We start from the raw sequence: 23,276 nt of genomic DNA on the forward strand, positions 1-23,276 counted from the left end.
GTGCCACCGGCGCATTTCTCCGATAGAAATTCCGCGGATCGCCGGGGACACGGTTTGCGCGGTGACGATTCGGATGTCCGTCCACCCTCGCCCACGATCGGATTGCCCCCCGGACCGCAATTCCGTGTACACTCCGCGGGGATCTGCCGACGCGGACTCTCTCGCGCCGCACAGGTTCCGACGGCCGTTCCGTCTGCACCCTTTCCAAAGGTGCGGGTTCCAAAGGTCTTCGGATGCCCCGCGATTCCTGACGAATTGCGACCGATCCCCGGCCCACCCGACCACCTGCCCCATTTGATCCCGAGTCGATCGAGGTGCGTGACGTGACGGAAGCATGCCATGGACCACGGAGCATTCGGGAAGAGCAGTAGAGAAATGGCCGATGGGGGAGATCTTAATGCGACAGGAACATCCGCGAAAACAGCCGCTCGGAGCCTGAAATTATTGGGTTGGCGTGAAGGTAATTTCGATTTGCGCCGGTAGATTGCGTTACGTTTGCATTGTCATTCTTTTGTTAAGGATAGAATTTTGTTGTCTTCGGCTTTGGTAGTCGACACATTTAGATTACTATAGAAACAAATTCCGTGCAGTCTCGTTCGCAACCGATAGTTTGCTGTCAATTTTAACGCGGAGCGCGGGAATGAACATTTCCGGCGCATTTTACTTTTTTATTTTCACAGAGGCAAGAAAGCGGACCGAGGCTCGCGAAGAGATACGCGAAGTTTATGGCGTCGATCGCTTAACGGAACGCGCGTGTCGGAATTGGTTCAAAAAATTTCGTTCCAAAGACTTTTTGCTTAAAGATGACCAACGTTCCCGTCGACCTTGCGAAGTCGACGATGACAAGATCAAAGACACGATTTAATCGAATCGTCGTATAACTGTACCCGAGATTGCAAAAAGGTTGAATGCATCGCGCATAATAATTGAATGTCGCATAAGATGTCTTGGACTCGTTAAGAAGCTCGACGTTTGGATTCCGCGTGAATCGAAAGAGATTCACTTGACACAACGAATCGGTATTCGCGATACGCGTTTCAAACGTAACGCGATCGACTCTTTTTCGAAACGAATAATCACCGGTGATAAAAAACGGATCGTTTGCAATAACATTGATCGAAAAAGGTCACGGTCCAAACGCGACGAACTGGCACAAACCGTATCGAAAGCTGAGTCGCATCGGAAAAAGATCGTGCCGTCAATTTGGTGGGACTATAAAGGTGTTGCATATTTCGAGCTGCTTCCAAGCAATCAAACGATCAACTCGGACGTTTCCTGCCAACAACTTATGAAATCGTAGGAAGCGATCGAAGCGAAGAGGCCAGAACTGGCAAATCGCGAAGGAATCGTGTTCCACCGCGACAATGCGAGGCCTCGCGCATCTTTAGCAACGCGTACAAAATTATTGAAGCTTGTTTGGGAAACGATATCGCATCCTCCGTGTAGCCCCGACCTTGCACCATCGGATTATCATTTATTTCGAAGTTCACGAAACTTTTTAAATGGTAAAAATTTCAATAACAACGATAGCCTCGAATCGCACTCGATCGAGCTTTTTACCGATAAGGACCGGAAGTTTTACGAGCGCGGAATCACGAAGTTGCCAGCAAGATTGCAAAAGGTGATCGAACGGAATGGAATATATTTGACCGACTAAAGTTCATTTCTCGTATAGAAAAGATTTCCGTTTTATCTCAAATATTTGAAATACCGAAATTACTTTCCTGCAAGGATCGCAGGGCCTCGAAGCTATTGGAAAGAAAGCCTAAGTCGACGGTGCGAAAGTCCCGTCGCGTTTTCGTCGCTCATTTGTTCGACGGCGCGGCGCCAGTTCAATAATGCAGCGCGCCGCGGCCGCGGCAGAATTTACGAACGATCTCGCACACACGTATCCAACGAGGCTGGAAACAGTGGCAAGGTGTTAGGCGGAGGTGGCGGGTCAGCCTAGACGAGGCGAGACGTGGCGAGGCGAGGCGAGGCAGTCGCACAAAGGTGATTTAACCCGGTGCTAACTCCGCGCGCTAACTTGATCGGACTTCTGTCCTGTTCCGTGCCGGTGGCTCCGACGAAAGCCAGACGATGCGTGATCCCAGCGTGTATGAAGTTCGTATTAATCTACCCTCGCGCCGACTGACTGACTGACTCGCTTCATTATGGAGTTCGGGAAGCGACGCGTGCACAAGCTCGTCCCGCCGCCGCCGGATAATTGATTTTATCGTGCGCGTATCGGGGCCCCGCGGAACCGTTGCCGACGCTCGTCGTCGACGTCGTCGCCATAACGCAACGCTCCGTAAGAAACTGCTCCGACGGGTCCGTCAATCTCTCGGGCCGTAACGTCGACGCGTCGACGACGACTGGCTAAACGAGTTTCTCCAGGAACGAGAAGCTCTTATGGACTTTGTTAGGCTAACCATCGACGATATAGAACTGGAATTTATTGTATTGGGTTGTCCGGAAAGTTCGTGCCGATTTTTTAGGAAAATTAAAACGCAGCTTGTAGCGACCAGTCGTGCGCACAATAGGATCTTCAGTCCTCGTGCAAACGGCCAGCGTAATTTATGACTCTCCTTCGAAGAAGCTATTTTTGAGATGACAAGTCCCAAACCTTGACAGCACATGTTTGCAATAGAGTTTTTTAAGAAATTCCTCAATAGCTAAAGAGACCGTCATAAATTAGGAGAGTTTCCGAAGGGTACTCGAAGCGGACCCAGCGACCCAAAGGCCACGTGGTCCGACGCGGGTGACCCGGAGGAAAAGTTCCACACGTTGTCACGTACAGCTCATCATCCCCTCCGATTACCACGCCGCCCCGAAAATACGCAAAGAGCGTAAGGGGCAGGCGGTAAAAAGGACAAAATGAGCAACGCTGATTGGAAAGGCCCAACGCGTGCGGTTGACCAATCAGGGTTGTTCAAGAATTTTACCAGGGCAAACGGCGAAAGGAAAAAGCAGATTCGTTCACTGCATCGCGACTCGTCCTAAGACACAGTCCGCGGAAATAAAGAAGTTTTACCGCCGCACACGAGCGTACTAGTGATTTCGAACTATCCTACCCGAAAAGCTCATTTAAATATTGGAGCCAAGCTTCACAGTGTGATCGTGGATGGTTGATTTTGATTTATTTAGCATTCCTGCTAATTGACGTAATGTTGAGCGTGGGTTATTCTCGATTTCTGTTCTAATCATATCTTCGTCTGTGGTGGACGGCCTACCTGGGCGTTCTTGATCTTCAAGGTCGAAATTTCCAGCTTCAAACCGAGCAAACCACTTCCGCACAGTTCTTTCGGCTACAGCATCCTCGCCATAAACAGCGCATATCTTATTTGCCGCTTGTGTGGCATTTTTGCCCTTTCGGAAAAAAGAAAAACATTAAATACCTATAATACACTTTATTCGCCACCATATACTAAGGTGTACAAAACTGATAAAAATTAACGAATCGTAACCAAGCTTTTTTCCAAATATGGCTGAAGTTATCTCTTTTAGAATATGTACACATGTCATTTGTTTTTAATAATTGTGATATATTCAGTCAGGTCTCTCGCGCTACCTATCGAAAATCGGCACGAACAGAAATATATTAACCCTTAGCGCTCCGAAGGCTCCGCTACGGAGACATTTGTCATTCGTTCTGTAACACCGAAGGCTCGCAATCACAACAAATATATGTGGGAAAATAAGAAAGTGCAATTGTTGCCACGTTTACTTCGCCAACGGCCATATCGCGTTGCAAAGAACCGATTCTCGTCCGATCATCGAAGTTAAACTGCGCTGAGCGTGGTCAGTACTTGGATGGGTGACCGCCTGGGAACACCGCGTGCTGTTGGCTCTTCTTTTTTTTATTTCATTATCAAAATTAACAAGACCAATTGTTCTTATTATTATTGCGAAAACAACAATACAATTTTTTTACATTTCATGCAACTATCATTGCTGCATCAATTATTCGATCGGCAAATCCGTTGCCTCTGGCACAAATATTACAATAAAATACCATGAAAATCCGAATCAACTATCTTACCGAAGCGATAAACCTTTGCGAAGCAATAAAAATTAATTTCTCATAGAGCTCCCTGAATCTAGCGTTAAGAAGCTTGCCAGCACCTTCGGCGCGGAACTCGACAAGTCAAGCGATTTTAACCCTTAGCGCTCCGAAGGCTCCGCTACGGAGACATTTGTTATTTGTTCCGTAACTCCGTGGGCTCCGCTGCGGAGCCAAATGTTTTTAGCATACGTTATCGTCGGCGTTAGCAATTGTTATCTGTAGTTAAAACGTGCTAAGTCTGTGCCATTACGATTAAACCACTTTTTCACCTTTTCTATGGTTAGCAACATGGAAAAAGATAAATATTACAATGAGAATTTAGAGCCGAGTGATACCGAAGACGTGTTTGATTTTGAAGAGTTAAAAGACATTGTGGAAGACAATGTTGGTTATGATTCTGACACTTCGAGTAGGGTAGTGAAATTATACTACTAAAGAAACGAGGAATGAGAATTATTGAAAGCGAAAGCGAAGATTCGTTACAAGACTTAGACGAATGGCGTGATGTTACGGAAGAATTACATATTCCAGATAGAATACCTTTTAGCGTATTGCCACAGGTCATTGGACCGCAAGTTCCTACAAACATCGAACAGCCGATACAATATTTTAAATTATTTTTCACGGACGAATCGGTAAATGAAATTATAAAGGAAACCAACGATTACGCAGAAAATGTTCTAAATTTGAAGGAAATATCTGGTAACTCTATTTGGCAAAGCGAATACTGTGACACTCGTCCAAGTAAACCCAGAATGCACATGGAAGATTGTTACCAAAGATATCGCACCATGGTAAATTACAAAATTTAAAATTTATCTTTTATTTACGATAGGAAAATGTATATTTATAAAATAAATAAATAAATCTTTTCAGCTCAAAATAAGACTTCCTTTATATTAGGCGCTCCGTTCCAAAAATGTACCGGAGTTGCTGGTAGGCAGTACTCGAGAAACGCGCGAAGCGCTAAGGGTTAAAGGAACAGAGAGAAATATATTGAAAGAACAGAAATGTATTTAAGGTTAGTTAAATTAATATCTCTTTGAGGTTGACAAACTTTGGTTCGGAAATGTAAAAGTTCTTGGGTTAAGTTGTTCAATAAAAATACAGCAAAATCTCCCTAATTGATGCTCAGATTGTGCACAAGAATAGACAATTTGAGAAAAGGCGATACGATTACAGTAATGTCTCTCCAATTGACGCTCTCGCTCTCTCTCTCTCTCTCTCTCTCTCTCTCTCTCTCTCTCTCTCTCTCTCTCTCTCTAATGAGAAGCTCTTATGGACTTTGTTAGGCTAACTATCGACGATATAGAACTGGAGAACTAGAGAACCGGCTGCGTTTCGTTGCTAACGAAGTGGACGAGCTTTACGCCCGGAATCGATAGGTCAAGTAATCTCTTAATTATGCACGGCAACGATGATCGCGGTCGCCGCGGGAACAACGACACCTGCACAACGTCGAATGAATAATAAGAACAGCAAAAGTTTTAGAGTGCAAGCAATTGCCTTTGCACTTACACATTCGATATCGCATACATTTCGGCGAGTTTGATTTTACTGTTAACGCGTAAAAGTGGCCTGGAAAACTGCCGGCTAAGTCGGAGTTTATTTATATTCGAACTCTAACGGAGCCGAAACTGTGGAAAGAGAAATTGGCGGACGGTGGTTTAACACGCTTTCGCGTTCTAAACGAACTAAACGATCATAAATTCGGTTTAAATTTCGGTTTCGGTAGAATGCGTTGCGACAGATGTTAATTTTGAAAGTCGACCAAAAATTATGGTTTCGGGAGAGGCACATTCTCTGGCGATGCTGTTTTTTTTATTATATATATAATATATTTATTATACATATTTTATTTATTTTATCAACGTTTTTTTTAATGGAATCGTATACCTTTGATCGCATAGATCGACGCGTCTTGATATTCTTTACAAAAAAGTATTAACCTATTTATGTCGAAGAATCATCGATTTAGGAGATATTTTGATTTTATAATGTCGTTAGGGAAAGAATCGCGACCCTCTCGTCAATATTACGAATTCAATGCGACAACTATTTACATTGTACATCATATTCGGCAACTATAAAAACGAGTCGCACCTCCTCTTCCCAAATTGTCAATTTTCGCGATGTACAATCTTTAGCGTCAATTAGGGCGAAATTACTGTGTTTCTTTTGAGATAAGAATTTCGTCGGCAAATATCTCATCCGTCGTTCATTAGTCGCGAAGATGTAAAAAATAATAAAAGCGAATCCGCGGGAAAGGTGACGAGCGTAACGTCTATCTTCCTTTTTTCCGGTGGGAACAAACGAGCAGGGTGCAGCAGTGGCGGGGTGCGGGGTGCGCGAGCACGTAATCAAGCGTGCCCGGCAAAACGTTATTACAAAGCGTTCGGCGGTCTCCGCCGGCTCGTTGATGGCCGACATAATAATTTCATTACGCTGATTGTGCCGATATACACGCCGCTATAATGTTTGGCAGTGGTTTCCAGGGGTCGCTCGTGCTAGCTAGCGCGCCACCGAGGCCGGTCAGACTGCTCGTTTCGCGGAGGGTAATTAATCGCGTCAGTTTAATTTCACCGGGTAGACGACTAAGAGGGTGGGTGTCGACGACCGGCGTCGCCCTATCGCTCTCCTCCTTTTTCTTTTTCTTTCTTTTTTTTTCTTTTTGCAATCGTTGCGCGAGCGTGCAAACTTCGAATCCGAAACGTTTCGGACAGCTCGACGACGCGATTCACACCGGGGGGTGAGATCATCGACCGGCTTTTAGTTTCGCGGGGTGCTCTCGCGATTGTTCTTCTATCGAAACTGTTGCAAAACTGCGTTCGTAGAATATCGTGGGTAGAACTGCGGATGTTTTTGCGAAATAAAAACCGTCCGAGTTAATTTTGTGGAATACGAATTCGATGAAAGTGTGTTCCTCCCTCTTCCAATAATTGGAAAACATTACAAATATTGTGATATATTATTTGCGATATTTTAACATATATTAGATACAAACAGTATTAAAAATATATTAGATACAAACAGTATTTAAAATATATTATGTACAAATATATTACAAGTATATTTTTATATATCATTATTATATATTATTATGGTATATTATGATATATTATTATTATATATTATTATATGTTATTATTACATATTATTATTATATATTGCAAACATATTACTACAAATAATATTAAAATACGTTACATATAAACAATACTAAAATAATAATATAATAATATAACGATGTCTTTTTGAAATTCTTCAATTTTAATTACAGTTGTTCAATACATTATTATTATATATATATAATAATGTATAATTATTATGGTATATTATGATATATTATTATTATATATTATTATATATTTATTATTACATATTATTATTATATATTACAAACATATTACTACAAATAATATTGAAATATGTTACACATAAACAATACTAAAATAATAATATAATAATATAACGATGTCTTTTTTGAAATTCTTCAATTTTAATTACAGTTGTTCAATACATTATTATTATATGTATAATAATGTATTGAAGAATTTCAAAAAGACATCGTTATATTATTATGTTATTATTTTAGTATTATTCATATGTAACATATTTTAATATTATTTGTAGTAATAATATATATTATTATTATTATTATTATTATTATTATACAATTCATTACAGTTTCGTGTTCGATCCATGCATTTTTGTCAAAATGCCAAAAATCCACAATCTAATCACGAGGACGTTGACCACACATTTTTGTAATTAAACTTCCGCAATTAAATAACGCAATTTGGTTGATCGTCCGGTAACGTCTACGAAGAAATTGTGGCAGATCGCCGAGTTTGCTTTCAAATTGGAACAGTTATTGCCTTCTTTTTTATCGCGGCAACAGCGAAAGACAAACGGAATAACGTTTGCTTCAACCGCATTTCAGTTTGAAGAGTACAGATTACGACGTTTCATTCGTTATTCGACAGAACATCTTTTCGGCCACCCTCCGCGCGCGTATCGGCGCGGCCGGTGGTGCACCCAACGCGGCGAACGCGGCGGACGCACCGGACGCTCTCGCACCTGCACAAAAGGTGCTTGTTCCCAGCCGATTAGAGAGCGCGATGCGTCCGTCACGGTATATATCAGTGGCATCTAGTTTTCGAGCCGGCAGCCGTCCGTTTCAGAAAAAATAAAGGGCGGTAAGAGGAGAGAGGGGGGTCGCGGGGGTGCGCGCAGCAGCCGCGCCGGGCGTTTCGAATGCAGCGGCGTCGCGGGCTCTTTAGTGCCGCGCGGAAAATCTGTCTGACAAAGGGGCCCGGCGTTTCGCGCGACATTAAAACCCGAAGAATGGCTCCCGGCAGCCATTGAAAATTGTTCACGCAGTCACCGGCGCCCGTCCGCCGTCGGATTGAAACGCGAACGAGCGAGAAAGGTGAACGGTTCGCGGAGGACCGTCGGGCGTGAAGCAAAAGCGCGGGAACCGGCACGGCGCGACGCGGCGAGGCGCGCCGCCCGTGAAAAATAACATTTATCACCGTTCGTTAAGCAAGGACAACGGGGGCTGCCCGGGAAAACGTCTTTCAACGGCGTTAATCATTAACGAGCGGCGTGGCGCGCACCGCTCCGCTTCAATCCGCCCCGTCTCCGCTCGTCTCCGCTCCGGCGACGTCGACCGACTGACAGCCGCGCTCGAATTTTGGCGAGTCGGCAGTACCTGTCCTGCTGTTGCATATGCTTCTTCTCGATCAATTCGGATAACCGAGGTTATGACAAGGTGATTTCAAGGTTATGTTATTAGGTTATGTTAAGGTACATATTTAGGCGAGCCAGCAGTCTCTGTCTTGTTATCGCATATGCTCCTTCTCGATCAATTCGGATAACCGAGGTTATGACAAAGTTATTTCAAGGTTATGTTATTAGGTTATGTTAAGGTACATATTTAGACGAGCCAGCAGTCTCTGTCTTGTTATTGCATATGCTTCTTCTCGATCACTTCGGATAACCGAGGTTATGACAAGGTGATTTCAAGGTTATGTTATTAGGTTATGTCAAGGTATATATTTAGGCGAGCTGACAGTCCCTGTCCTGCTGTTGCATATGCTTCTTCTCGACCGGTTCGGATAACCAAGGTTATGACAAGGTTATTTCAAGGTTATGTTATTAGGTTATGTTAAGGTACATATTTAGGCGAGCCAGCAGTCTCTGTCTTGTTATTGCATATGCTTCTTCTCGATCACTTCGGATAACCGAGGTTATGACAAGGTGATTTCAAGGTTATGTTATTAGGTTATGTCAATGTATATATTTAGGCGAGCCGGCAATTCCTGTTCTGCTGTTGCATATGCTTCTTCTCGATCGGTTCGGATAACCAAGGTTATGACAAGGTGATTTCAAGGTTATGTTATTAGGTTATGTCAAGGTATATATTTAGGCGAGCCAACACTCCCTGTTGTGCTGTTGCATATGCTTCTTCTCGATCAATTCGGATAACCGAGGTTATGACAAAGGTGATTTCAAGGTTATGTTATTAGGTTATATCAAGGTATATATTTAGGCGAGCCAACACTCCCTGTTCTGCTGTTGCATATGCTTCTTCTCGATCAGCTCGGATAACCGAGATTTTGCTGGAGGGTAACGTAGGGGAGACGCCACAGATGGATGTAGGCATCATATTTGTTGTCTCTTTCGAACGGAGAAAGAGAATCGCTTTGATCGTATTTTATTTTCACGATACTTGAATATCAAATGAGAAAGAAAAAAACGCGAACTGTATGCTGCTTTTCTAACCTACGAAAGTGAATACAGTAATATAGTAAAATAGTAAAACAGTAAGGCAATAAAGTAGCAAAATGGTAAAATAGTAAAAAATAGTAAAATAGTAAAATAGTAAAATAGTAAAATAGTAAAATAGCAAAACAGCAAAACAGCAAAACAGCAAAACAGCAAAACAGCAAAGCAGTAAAGCAGCAAAGCACACAGTATATATAAAAAGCAATAAAAATAGCAGTAAAGTAGTAAAGTAATAAAATAGTAAAATATATATAGTAAAATAGCAGTAAAGTAGTAAAGTAATAAAATAGTAAAATATATATAGTAAAATAGCAAAACAGTAAAACAACAAAACAGCAAAGCAGTAAAGCAGCAAAGCAGCGAAGTAGTAAAGAGAGAGAGAGAGAGTAGTAAAGTAGTAAAGTAGTAAAGTAATAAAATAGTAAAATATAGTAAAAAATAGTAAAATAGTAAAATAGTAAAATAGTAAAATAGTAAAATAGTAAAATAGTAAAATAGTAAAATAGTAAAATAGTAAAATAGTAAAATAGTAAAATAGTAAAATAGTAAAATAGTAAAATAGTAAAATAGTAAAATAGTAAAATAGTAAAATAGTAAAATAGTAAAATAGTAAAATAGTAAAATATTAAAGTAGTAAAGCAGTAAAATAGTAAAATATATATATAGTAAAATAGAAAAATATTAAAATAGTAAACAAATAAAGTAGTAGAAATAATATGCTGAAACGAAAATAACATTATCCAATTCCATTCAACAATTCAACATATAGCCTTTTCAGGAATTTAAATTTCCAATTACCCTTAACTTCCAAACGATATCGCAGTAACCCGTGTCACATTCTCCGCGCACTTCCCTTTACAAATATAAAAAAACTGTTCAGAACTCTTCGAACGTTTCCGAAACAGTGAAGGAAAATGAAAATTCACAAAAACATTCTCAGAGCGTGGTTACAAGAACGACGACCGTTTGATTTTATTGTATAGTGGAAACACAGGTTGCCCCGACCTGGCGGGCGGAGGGGGGGCGGGGGGGGGGGGGGGGGTCTGAGGTGAAAATAATCGTGGGACTCGTCCTAAATTCGCGACGCTCGAGAGGCGTCGTCCTCTCGTTCGAAGCCAAGGGTCCGAATAACTTGTTGCTCCGCGAAAAAAAAAGCGATTCGGGGCAAAGGAAGCTTCAAGAAATCCTTAGCCCCGGCGACGGGGATTCAACAGTGTGCCGAAGCAATCGTGGCGCGGCCGTTTAAACGTCGGGGGGGAAAAAAGGCTCCCTGTCCCTTCATTCAATTCCCGTCAAAGGGGTGAGAAACGGTGCTCGAGATCCCACGAAATTTCCGCAAACGCCGGATTACCTCTCGTGTCCGCCTGAACGACGCTCCTCCCCATCGCAGTTACTCCCTTCCACCCCCTCTCTCTCTCTCTCTCTTTTATTCGTATCGGTGTAGCGTTCGAGCCCGACAGAAGGCGGCGGTTTTTCGGCGGTAGGACCGGCCGGAAGAAGGAAAAGGTCGCGTCGAGGTTTTGCGGGAGGGTGAGAAAGGGGTGGGGTGCGAGGGGCGGCGGGGGTGCTCGTCGAGAGGCATTTATAAAAGCGCGAGCGAACAAACGTCGCAATTAAAACAAAGCCTACGGCATTTGTGCGGCTCCCCGCCCGGGTGTCCCGAACCGGCGGCGACCCCCACGGGACCAGCCAAACGCCCACGCAGCCGGGAGGGTGGTTTACACGAGGATGAACGACGAGACGAACGAGAGAGAACGGGCCGCGCGCGTTGGGGAAGCCAGCGGGGGAAAAAAGACCTGCCAACGTTTTCACTCTCTTCTCCTTCCTTCTCTCTCTCTCCGTTCTCTCGCTGTCTTTCTTCTCGCTTTTTTTCGGGGCTCACGACGATTATTCCGAGCCGCGGCGAGGCAAACTCGGCCGCCGCGAGGGCCGACAACCCCTAACCGAACGCGAACGAGGCCCGCTTTCTTCCTTTATCGTCTCCGCCGATCGGGTAATTAGATGCCAGCCGTGAAACGTCGCGACGTAAACGCGCGCCAGACACCTCGCATTTCCGTTGCCACGGCTGTCGTTCTTTTTCCTTTTTTTTTTCTTTTTTATTAGCTCACCTGGAATTGCATCCCTGGCCGAGATCAACCCTACCGCGGTCGACGCTTCGGCGAATCGCGGTTCTCCTGGCTGCGGCAACTCGGATCGTTCATTTTTCTGTTACGCGTGATAGGTTAAATTTAACCTCGGCTATCCGAACGTTTTTCTTTTTTTATCGGAAAAACACGTTTATTGTGTGTGTGTAATTAAATAGTAAGTTCTCCCTGTATTTTATTCAGATTGGGCATAAAAATGGACGATTTGGGGAGAGGAGATGCGACGATTTCGAGCGGCTCGTTTTTATACTTGTTGAATGTGATGTATAATATAAATATTCGGAAAGTTATTCGTTCTTTCTCGAGAAAATGAAAGACGATTCTTTTAATGGTACGAGTAAAAGCACACTTTTCGACATTTTCCTGGTAGCTTTGAAATCTTATTGTTTTACATTTGGAAAAAATACTGGATCAAGTGATTCTTTTAACACCCTTGCAAAATGAAATTTTTATGAAAAACGAAGCAACATTCCGAACGACCCATAGTTATCGCATTGAATTTGTAATATTGACGAGAGAGTCGCGATTGTTTCTGACAACATTAAAATTAGAATATCTACTAAATTAATGATTCTTTAATATAGATGGCTTAGTACTTTTTTGTAAAGCATATTAAGATGCAGATATTGGCAACGAAATTCTTGTCGCAAGCGAAGTATAGTAAGCTTTCTCCAATTGACGCTCAGATTGCTCATAAAAAAGGACAATTTGAGAAAGGTAGATGCGATTATTCGAGCATAGCACCTCGTTTTTATAATTGTTCATTAAAACTAAAAATCGTTCATATGCATTCACTAAAATCGTCCATTTTTGTTTATCAGCCGAAAGAAAATTGGGGAGAATTTACTGTATTCGATTGTTGCATAAATAATTTCGGTGTTTTCGTAAGGTGACTATTTGGAGAACCGAAATCACTTTTTTAAAAACCCAATGAATGAATCTGAAAGGGTTTGCACACGACGTTAATTATTGCATCGACCTGCACGAGATTATTCTTTATTAATATTTAGTGAAGTTACTGCACTGCTATGCATTATTAATAGGCTGCTAATTTGTATGCAAAATAAAACTTGTTCTCGTCGATTACATAAAATAGAAGTTGGATAATAATGTATTTCTTTTTTTATAACGACGTTAACCAATAATCGAAATGTTCTTCGAAAATACGTAATATTTAGTCCGCATATCTTTGCGAAAATTAAACATTGTCCTCGTCGATTAGATAAAATGTAAATTAGATAATAATGTATCTCTCTTTTTAACAATGTTAACCAACAATCGAAATGCTCTTCGAAAATACGCGATATTTAGACCGCGGATCTTTGTGCAAAATAAAAACTGTCCTCGTCGATCGCATAAAGTAGGAATTACACAAAAATGTGATTCAAAAATATGTCATTAATGTGTTAAATCCCTTTTCAATGACGTTAACTTCAGAAACGTGAGCCTGAAAAAGATGTTTTCCTCTTTCAATAATCACGAACGAGTTGCACACAACATAAAAATATTCTCAGACCATTCTAATGCCTCTACAGTCTCGCATTTAACCCATTCGTTTCTGCCATAAGCGCCTAAAATCCGCGACGCAGTGACACCATACCTCGCCATGTTTGCTTCGCAGTAAATCGCGCGAAGAGAATCGCACCCCTTCGAAAGTCATCGTTGAACCATTCGCGTCGGCCTCTCGGTTAATAAAGCCCAATAAAGGGCCCAGATCGTTCCTAAATGGCAGACGCAGGTTCTCCGTCGGTCGAGGAAAATCAAACGATCGTCGTACGGGAAACGCGAGCCGTTTCCTTAAGTGAAACACGCGACGACTGCGATCGCGTCGATCCCCGCCGGCGGCGAACGGTTCGTAATGTATGCAAAGTGTCGTAATACCGAGTGTTGAATGTCGCCGAGCCCCCGCCGGAAGGGCGTAAAATTGTGTAATACCGTGTAAGATTGTGTAAAACTGTGTAACGGCGTACGAGGAGGCCCCGGCTGATTCGAAGTTACCGCCCTTTTCGCGTTCCGGGCAGCTTTTCTCCGTCGAGGAAAGGTAAACGCTGCTAACGACCGGCTTCGGAGTGGCGCACGGACTTTGGCAATTCTCGTTATAGATCGGCGGTCGCGTTGAAAAGCTCATTATTTACGATGCGGCACGCAATTGTCCAATTATCCCGGCCGCCGCGGCGAACGGTACGCAAAACGAGCCGCAGCTTCGAAACAATGTATTGGGCTGGCAGGAAAGTAATTTCGGTATTTCAAATATTTGAGATAAAACGGAAATTTTTTCTATACGAGAAATGAACTTTAGTCGGTCAAATATATTCCATTCCGTTCGATCACCTTTTGCAATCTTTCTGGCAACTTGGTGATTCCGCGCTCGTAAAACTTCCGGTCCTTATCGGTAAAAAGCTCGATGAGTGCGATTCGAGGCTATCGTTGTTATTGAAATTTTTACCATTTAAAAAGTTTCGTGAATTTCGAAATAAATGATAATCCGATGGTGCAAGGTCGGGGCTACACGGAGGATGCGATATCGTATCCCAAACAAGCTTCAATAATTTTGTACGCGTTGCTAAAGATGCGCGAGGCCTCGCATTGTCGCGGTGGAACACGATTCCTTCGCGATTTGCCAGTTCTGGCCTCTTCGCTTCGATCGCTTCCTACGATTTCATAAGTTGTTGGCAGGAAACGTCCGAGTTGATCGTTTGATTGCTCGGAAGCAGCTCGAAATATGCAACACCTTTATAGTCTCGCCAAATTGACGGCACGATCTTTTTCCGATGCGACTCAGCTTTCGATACGGTTTGTGCCGGTTCGTCGCGTTTGGACCGTGACCTTTTTCGATCAATGTTATTGCAAACGATCCGTTTTTCATCACCGGTGATTATTCGTTTCGAAAAAGAGTCGATCGCGTTACGTTTGAAACGCGTATCGTGAATACCGATTCGTTGCGTCAAGTGAATCTCTTTCGATTCACGCGGAATCCAAACGTCGAGCTTCTTAACGAGTCCAAGACATCTTATGCGACATTCAATTATTATGCGCGATGCATTCAACCTTTTTGCAATCTCGGGTACAGTTATACGACGATTCGATTCAATCGTGTCTTTGATCTTGTCATCGTCGACTTCGGAAGGTCGACCGGAACGTTGGTCATCTTTAAGCGAAAAGTCTTCGGAACGAAATTTTTTGAACCAATTCCGACACGCGCGTTCCGTTAAGCGATCGACGCCATAAACTTCGCGTATCTCTTCGCGAGCCTCGGTCCGCTTTCTTGCCTCTGTGAAAATAAAAAAGTAAAATGCGTCGGAAATGTTCATTTTCGCGCTCCGCGTTAAAATTGACAGCAAACTATCGGTTGCGAACGAGACTGCACGGAATTTGTTTCTATAGTAATCTAAACGTGTCGACTACCAAAGCCGAAGACAACAAAATTCTATCCTTAACAAAAGAATGACAATGCAAACGTAACGCAATCTACTGGTGCAAATCGAAATTACCTTCTTGCCAACCCAATAATTTCAGACTCCGAGCGACTGTTCTCGCGGATGTTCCTGTCGCATTAAGATCTCCCGTCGGCCATTTCTCTTCTGCTTTTCTCTTTCCCGCCCCGCCCTTTCGGGCTCGCTTCTTTCTTTATTATTCCGCCGGTGTAATTGCCACGGCGCTGTTTCTTTTGTACCCGCGAACAGCCCGGGTCTCTTCGTCGTCTTATTAGCCGCGTTATCGTGTTATCTTCAGCGGGAAGAAAAGTCAAAGACAAAAGACACATTCGACTGCGACCCGTCCACGGTTGCACAAGCAGACCCGTCTTTCTCTCCCTTTTCCCGCGCCACCCTCCACCCTCCTACTCCTCCTCCTCCTTCTTTGCTTTTTAATATCTTGCTTTCGTTTGCAACGCCCGGCGAAAAGGGAAGAGAAACGCAATTATTCTTTCCTGCGGGATATATTGCTTTTCTTGGGAAACGAATAAGTTCCGCGGGCTAATAATCTTGCGCCGGGTTATTAATCGTAGTCATTCGTTGCTTCTTCGTTGCCGGCGATTCCCGCTTTTTATTTCCGCGCCGCGTAATATTCCCTTCCGCCCTCGGAAATAAAAGATAACGAATGCATTTGTTTATCGAACTCCCCGATCAACCCGGCGGCGCCGCGTTTCCACGGCGAAACAGCAACAACGCGCCGAAATATCTGGGACACGTGCGCGGACAAAAATGATTCTCTTGTTTCGCGAAATCGTCGTTTCGAGAAATTCCATGTTTATCTCGCAGGAAATTTTCTAATTTTTTCGAATATCGATGGAACAACCGTATCAACCCCTTGCACTCGAAGCCATGTTAATTGTAAATTTAAATTCAATTAATTTAACTCGCCGGTTGAGATATTAAATAACCGTTCTTTCGAGGCGCGGCATAAATCTTGGCAATTTTGCAAGATTTAACACTTTGCACTCGAAGCCGTGCTAACTGTAAATTTAAATTAATTTTTCCGTCTTATGGTATTTCAAAACAAAATGCATTTTATGCATTTGAAATTGAGTCTTGTCACTCGTACAACAGGTAGACTTTTAACAATTTTTTTATACATAAGCTTTGATATTATAAAAATTGTCTTGGAACGCGATGCGACAATTTTAACGGCGCCTCAGAGTCGACACTCGAGTGTAGAGGGTTAATCAAATATTATATCGTTTAAACGAATCGCTTGCTAATTAGAGAACACGGAAAAGTCGCGTAGAACACGCAGTTATGTTGAAATAAATTCAACCGTGTCATTTTGCAAGGAAAATCATTCCAGTTACTTCTACGCTTGGCCGGTTTACCGTCCATTAAATTATTAATGTAATAAATAATAAATGATAATATGATATATTAATGATCTATTAAAATGATTAAAGGAAGAATTGCTATTTGATTTCTACTGCTTGCAACCGATGCAATTTTTCGTTTGCATAAAAATCCGCGATCTATGAATTAAAACGAATCGCGCCCGAAATCAATGTATAGTAATTTCTCCCGGAAGTGCCAAATTTCGGGTTACTGTGAATTTCCCCTATTTCCATAGGCCTATGAAATTTACTGCTACGTCACGATGCTAAAGATCGACGGAGTTTCCGGAATAATAACGATAAAAACGAGCCGCGAGGCCCGAAGAAAATCGCGACTTAGTATTCTCAGATTCGCCGGTTTTGATTCCAAGCTCCGAACATTTCCGGCCGTGATTACCGTACCCCGAAAATCGAGAACGGTCAGGTGAATCGAATTTCAGGCGAAAAACGTGGCAAACGGCGAGTTTGCGAGAACCGTCGCGCGGCGAAGTCGACGCGAAGTTTCCTGAAAATGGATCGACTGTCGCGGAATTTCCGGGACGCCGAGCCGCCATTTTCCGCGGGCCCGCTAATTATGCGACCCTGTGATTGCATTGCTAATTGCCCCGTAACATTTGCATGCCCCGCACCCCCGCGCTTCTCGCGGCTTCGCGCAAAAGGCGGAAGAGCCGCGCGCCGCGCGGTCTGTTATTTCGGAAAGGTTGACGCGCGATGGACGAATCTGGAAGTCCGGGGCCTTCTTGCGTCGCTCTCGCGCTATAATACCTCCTACCCCGCCCCCCTACGACTCCGGGTTCCTTGTGATTTTATGTTAAACAGTCGCAACGGGCGAAAACCCGCGCGCGGGGGTACTCGGGATGAAATATCCATCGCGCGCACGGACGCGATAATAATATTTTGCGTTCGGGAAACTTTATTCGACGCGGGCTGCGCCGCACTCGGTATCTGCGGGGGCGGGTGCTGGAAAATTAAACGACAGCGGCTGATACTCAACGTTATTTCCGGCTTTCTACGGCGCGGTCTGTTATTTCGGATAGGTTGACGCGCGATGGACGAATCTGGAAGTCTGGGGCCTTCTTACGGCGCTTTCGCGCTATAATAACGATAAAAACGAGCCGCGAGGCCCGAAGAAAATCGCGGGACTTAACGGGACCGGAGCGACTGTCCATCGAATTTCCGCGGTGCCTCGAGGTCCCTGGGAGAAACGTCTGGTCCGCGGCGAGGTAATCTGCCGGGACGTGATAAGCTGCCTAATTAGAACGGCGACAGATGTTGCTTTGGTGTGGTAGGAATATCGGCCGGCGAGCGCGGCCCGGGAAAGGGAACTTGTCCGGACTCTCGTGTCCATCGTGGAACAACATGGAAACGTACTGAACCGTAACGAGCTATAAGCAAAACGTAACGAGTTCCCAAATAGCTCTCGTTATCCCGCTTACCGTCGCGCGACGCCCGCTCCGGCTACGGAATTTTCGCGGCGTCCGTCACGACGCGAGGGAAACGCCACGGTTCGTTAACGACGCGATCAGGAAGCCACGATTAATTTGCTTCGTTAAAATTGCTCGCGCCGCTCGGGCACGCCGTCGCGCTCTTCGAATAAATATTGCAGGATAACGGCGGCGGATCGCGGCGACAATCAAAAAATATGCTTTGCTATTATTCGCGCGACGATGTTACCGCGCGCGACGCGCCGCGCCGCGCGTTTTCGGATCCGCCTTCTTTCGCTGCGTCGCGTACAGTGGCCCGCAAAAGTGTTTGTAACGCAATCGCTTTTTTAAAACTGATGCGAGTTTTGGGGGGGGGGGGATAGAGGGAGTAGGCTGATAGACGATGAGCGAAATGATATTTTGTTTCAATTTTGCTATTGCTTGGAATGACGAGAATTTCTATCTGTGCCTGTACCGAGAATTTAATTTTTAGGATTTATAGGCATGTTGAAAATTGTATCGAAATCGGTTCACGTTGTTGCGAGTTACAACAAATTAAAGATTGCAAAAATCGCAGTGTAAGAAATCTGTAGTTTTTGGAATCCTTCAAATGAAAAAAAAATCCTTCGATTGAAATCCTACAAAAGGCAGTTTGTAAATTTTCGTTATAGGCTCAGATTAAAATGTTAAAAAACGGGGGTTTTTAATTTTTTTTTGTTCATTCCAAGTAACAGCAAAATTAATAAAAAGCTTTTAGTCGCCGTCTAGTAGATTAGTTCCTTTATCATTTAAAAGAAATTCAAGTTGTTTAGCTCAGATTTGAAAAAGTAATTGCGTTTTAAACGGTGTACGAACAATTTTTATTCGAAGAAGTATTCATTCGAATAAGATTTCATTTTAGTTAGAATTGATTCGTGCATGAAATTCATGCCGAAAATAATTGATTCGAATGATAATTACAATCTCGATTAATTTCCTTCATGTTACCTTCTCGAATTATACGAATAAAGACTTTTTCGAATTATTCGAACAAAGAATTATTCAGGTATTTAATAGATCGAATAATTTCTGATGAATAAAGAATTATTCGAATAAATAGATGAAATAATTGATGACGAATTAAAAAAGTATTCGAATAAATAGATAAAATAAATTCTGACGAACAAAGAATTCTCCGAATGAATTACATGAAATAATTTATGACGAATAAAGAATTGTTCCAATAAATAGATAAAATAATTTATGACGAACAAAAAATTAGTCAAGAAGAAAAAAATCATAGCAGCGTAAGTGACACAACAACAACAACATAACATAACATAACATTGAAAAATGTTAGAAGGCAACTGAAATAAATCATAAAGTAACTATATAAAAAATTTCGCCACCGCTCGGAATGAAATTAAATAATCTAATTAAATTATCTAAACGATAAATGTGTCGAGCAATCAATACCCGCGTTAGTAAACAACAATACAGTAACGTCTCTTTAATTGTCCACAAAAATGTACAATTTGGGAAGAGGAGATACGATTATTCGAGCCTTGTGGCTCGTTTTTAATGGTTATCGATTGTCAACAATTATAGAAACGAGCCGCAAGGCTCGATAAATCATATCTCCTCTTCCCAAATTGTCCAATTTTTCTGCACGATCTGAGCGTCAGTTAGAGAGACATTACTGTACTCCTTGCTTCTCAGAGTGAGCAAAATATGACCCACGCCACGATGATTTCAACGCGTTCAATTGACAGTCGGGCCTCCTCTAACGCAACAATGCGGACAAAACAACGAAGTCTAGCCGATGCGGAGTAAATCGGCCGAGTCGACTCGTCTTTAGTCGAGCAGAGCGATTTTTCCGTTCGTGTTACAGGAGGCCGCGGGATTGGTAAACCGAAGTGCGAAGCCGGGTATAATGTTTCTCGATCGCCGATGCGACTTTCCTGCGATCGAGGAAGCTCCTTGGCACGCTAGATCGCCGATAATGCGCTGGAAACGCGTGGATCTATTCGGCGATCGACGCGGTCCTCGTCCTCTCTACCCGTTATTCTCTGCTTTCACGCTGTAACGAGACACTCCTGATCCTCGATTCGCCGAGTTAATCACCTGAACTCTGTCACCAATGGCATTAGCAGGTGGTACCGTCGAACTCTAAACTATAATTCCTGTCTACGTACCGAGAAAAGCGGCTTTGCCCGTTGCCCCGCCCCGCCCGGCCGACTGTGTATCTGTTTATACGCAATCGTGCGAAGATGAATTTCTGCGCATAACGGAGCCACAATAATCGCGCTATCTAATTACCGGCGCGCCAGCCCGTTTCTGTTTCGCCCAACTATTACGAACAATCGGCCCGGCACCAACCACTGGATTAACTCGCCGACAACTTTCGCTCCTCCTTTTCTGATTCACCGTGCACCGGGACACCGTTCCCCATCGATTTCATTCCACGAAACTTTATGTGATCGATATAAAATTTAATATAAAATCGATATAAAACTAATATAAAATCGTTCTTAGTGCGATCCAGGGCTCGGCGTTTATTCGAAGCGTTTCGAGCGAATATCTATGTAATTGTATAGGAAAATCGTCCGAACGAATTATTCCTTGTTCGAAGTGTTCCTAAAAAATATTGTCCATGATAAATATCCGAGCGAATTCTTTCGCGGTCGAATATTTTACTCGAATGACAATTATTCGCCGTTCGCCGTAAATTGTCCTCTCTGTTTATTCTTTCGCGAACGAAATCTTATGCGGATCAATTTCTATTTGATTGGATATTTATTCGATATATTGTATATGTTACAGTGAAACACCGAAATCTGGAGAATGTCGACTTTCACTTTTTGAATGTCAACATTTGCATAGTCGCTTGGTGTATGTCCGAAATATTTGCTAAATACCCTTATTTCTGACGTACACCAGTAAATGTTGACATTCACTATGCACTAATGGTGAATGTTGAATATGTTGGAGATTTATATTTTCTTCTCCGTAATTCAGTCGCTATAAAACACCACAAGGGTGACGTAACTTTTTCGCCTCTCTTTCTGAAAGGAATGACCAAGAATTTAAAATACACGGTACATTCCACATGAGAAAAGAAAATAATAGTAATAAAAAAATTACTTACTTATGTGATTCAAATCTTATTTATTGCAACAACTTAAACTATTATGACACTTTGAATTGCACAAGAGTCCCTTGCTTTTACAACTGCATTTATTTGTGGAACACTTCCTTTTGCAATGACAGGTTTTGGACCTCCACCAGAGCATATCTGTGATTGTCGACACACACCGGAGAGGGTTCGAATGTACAACAATGTAATGAAATATTCGATCTTTCACCGACGTATTTAGTATCTGTTGACATTCACCGGTGAAAGTCGACATTCTCCAATTTCGGTCATTCACGGTAACATATATATATATATATATAAATTATATATAAATTATTTAATTCGTTATAATAACAATTAAATAAAATAATTCGTAATATCGTAATAAATTATTAAATTATTTGCGCATTTATCGTATGTCCTTATCAAATATGACGAGCTCGAAATATCATGCAGTGCGTTGCAATGTTAGATAATTATATTCAATTATTAAATATTATACATATAAGTTTGTGTCCGATTGGATGCTAAATTTCTATTCCAGCATACTTTCTAATAAAGATCGCACAAGACCGAAATAAATTCAACCGTGTCATTTTGCAAGGAAAATCATTCCAGTTACTTCTACGCTTGGCCGGTTTACCGTCCATTAAATTATTAATATAATAAATAATAAATGATAATATGATATATTAATTCTCTATTAAAATGATTAAAGGAAGAATTGATATCTAATTGCTACTGCTTGCAAACAATGCAATTTTTCGTTTTTAAAAATCCGCGATCTGTGAATTAAAACGAATCGCGCCCGAAATCAATGTATAGTAATTTCTCCCAGAAATGCCAAATTTCGGGTTGCTGTGAATTTCCCCTATTTCCATAGGCCTATGAAATTTATTGCTACATCGCGATGCTAAAGGTCGACGGAGTTTCCGGAATAATAACGATAAAAACGAGCCGCGAGGCCCGAAGAAAATCGCGACTTAGTATTCTCAGATTCGCCGGTTTTGATTCCAAGCTCCGAACATTTGCGGCCGTGATTACCGTACCCCGAAAATCGAGAACGGTCGAGTGAATCGAATTTCAGGCGAAAAACGTGGCAAACGGCGAGTTTGCGAGAACCGTCGCGCGGCGAAGTCGACGCGAAGTTTCCTGAAAATGGATCGACTGTCGCGGAATTTCCGGGACGCCGAGCCGCCATTTTCCGCGGGCCCGCTAATTATGCGACCCTGTGATTGCATTGCTAATTGCCCCGTAACATTTGCATGCCCCGCACCCCCGCGCTTCTCGCGGCTTCGCGCAAAGGGAGGAAGAGCCGCGCGCCCCGCGGTCTGTTATTTCGGAAAGGTTGACGCGCGATGGACGAATCTGAAAGTCCGGAGCCTTCTTGCGTCGCTCTCGCGCTATAATACCTCCTACCCCGCCCCCCTACGACTCCGGGTTCCTTGTGATTTTATGTTAAACGGTCGCAACGGGCGAAAATCCGCGCGCGGAGGAACTCGGGATAAAATATTCATCGCGCGCACGGACGCGATAATAATATTTCGCGTTCGGGAAACTTTATTCGACGCGGGCTGCGCCGGACTCGATATCTGCGGGGGTGGGTGCTGGAAAATTAAACGACAGCGGCTGATACTCAACGTTATTTCCGCTCGACGATGCGAGCAGAAGCGTAGTTGCGGCGAAGACGATTTGAAAAGACTGTTTAATCGAGCAACCGAGCGATTTTACGGCAATTTTTCAACCCTTAATTTTAACCCTTTTCTAACCCTTAATTTTTGTTAACCCTTCGAGCCTCTTAGCTGACAAGTGGCCTAAGTTCTAATTAAAATTAAGTTCTAAATCTAATTGTGTAATTTCGTTATGAAAAGTGAATTAATTGTAGAAATAGTTGATATTAAGTGCGGTGGTTTTATTTTTTTCAATTAACTATACATGAACA

General features: G+C 42.8%; 1 protein-coding gene and 1 pseudogene across 1 annotated transcript in view; both read left to right on the forward strand.

The window, feature by feature from the left end:
* Pdk1 (Phosphoinositide-dependent kinase 1) overlaps positions 1 to 23,276 on the forward strand; it is a 1,509,859-nt gene that overhangs the window by 386,582 nt on the left and 1,100,001 nt on the right. The gene's annotated exons all lie outside the window — the stretch shown is intronic.
* LOC117223658 (5S ribosomal RNA) lies at positions 3,710 to 3,829 on the forward strand (annotated as a pseudogene).

The sequence above is a fragment of the Megalopta genalis genome, chromosome 1, assembly GCF_051020955.1.
Source record: "Megalopta genalis isolate 19385.01 chromosome 1, iyMegGena1_principal, whole genome shotgun sequence".
Lineage (NCBI taxonomy): Eukaryota > Metazoa > Arthropoda > Insecta > Hymenoptera > Halictidae > Megalopta > Megalopta genalis.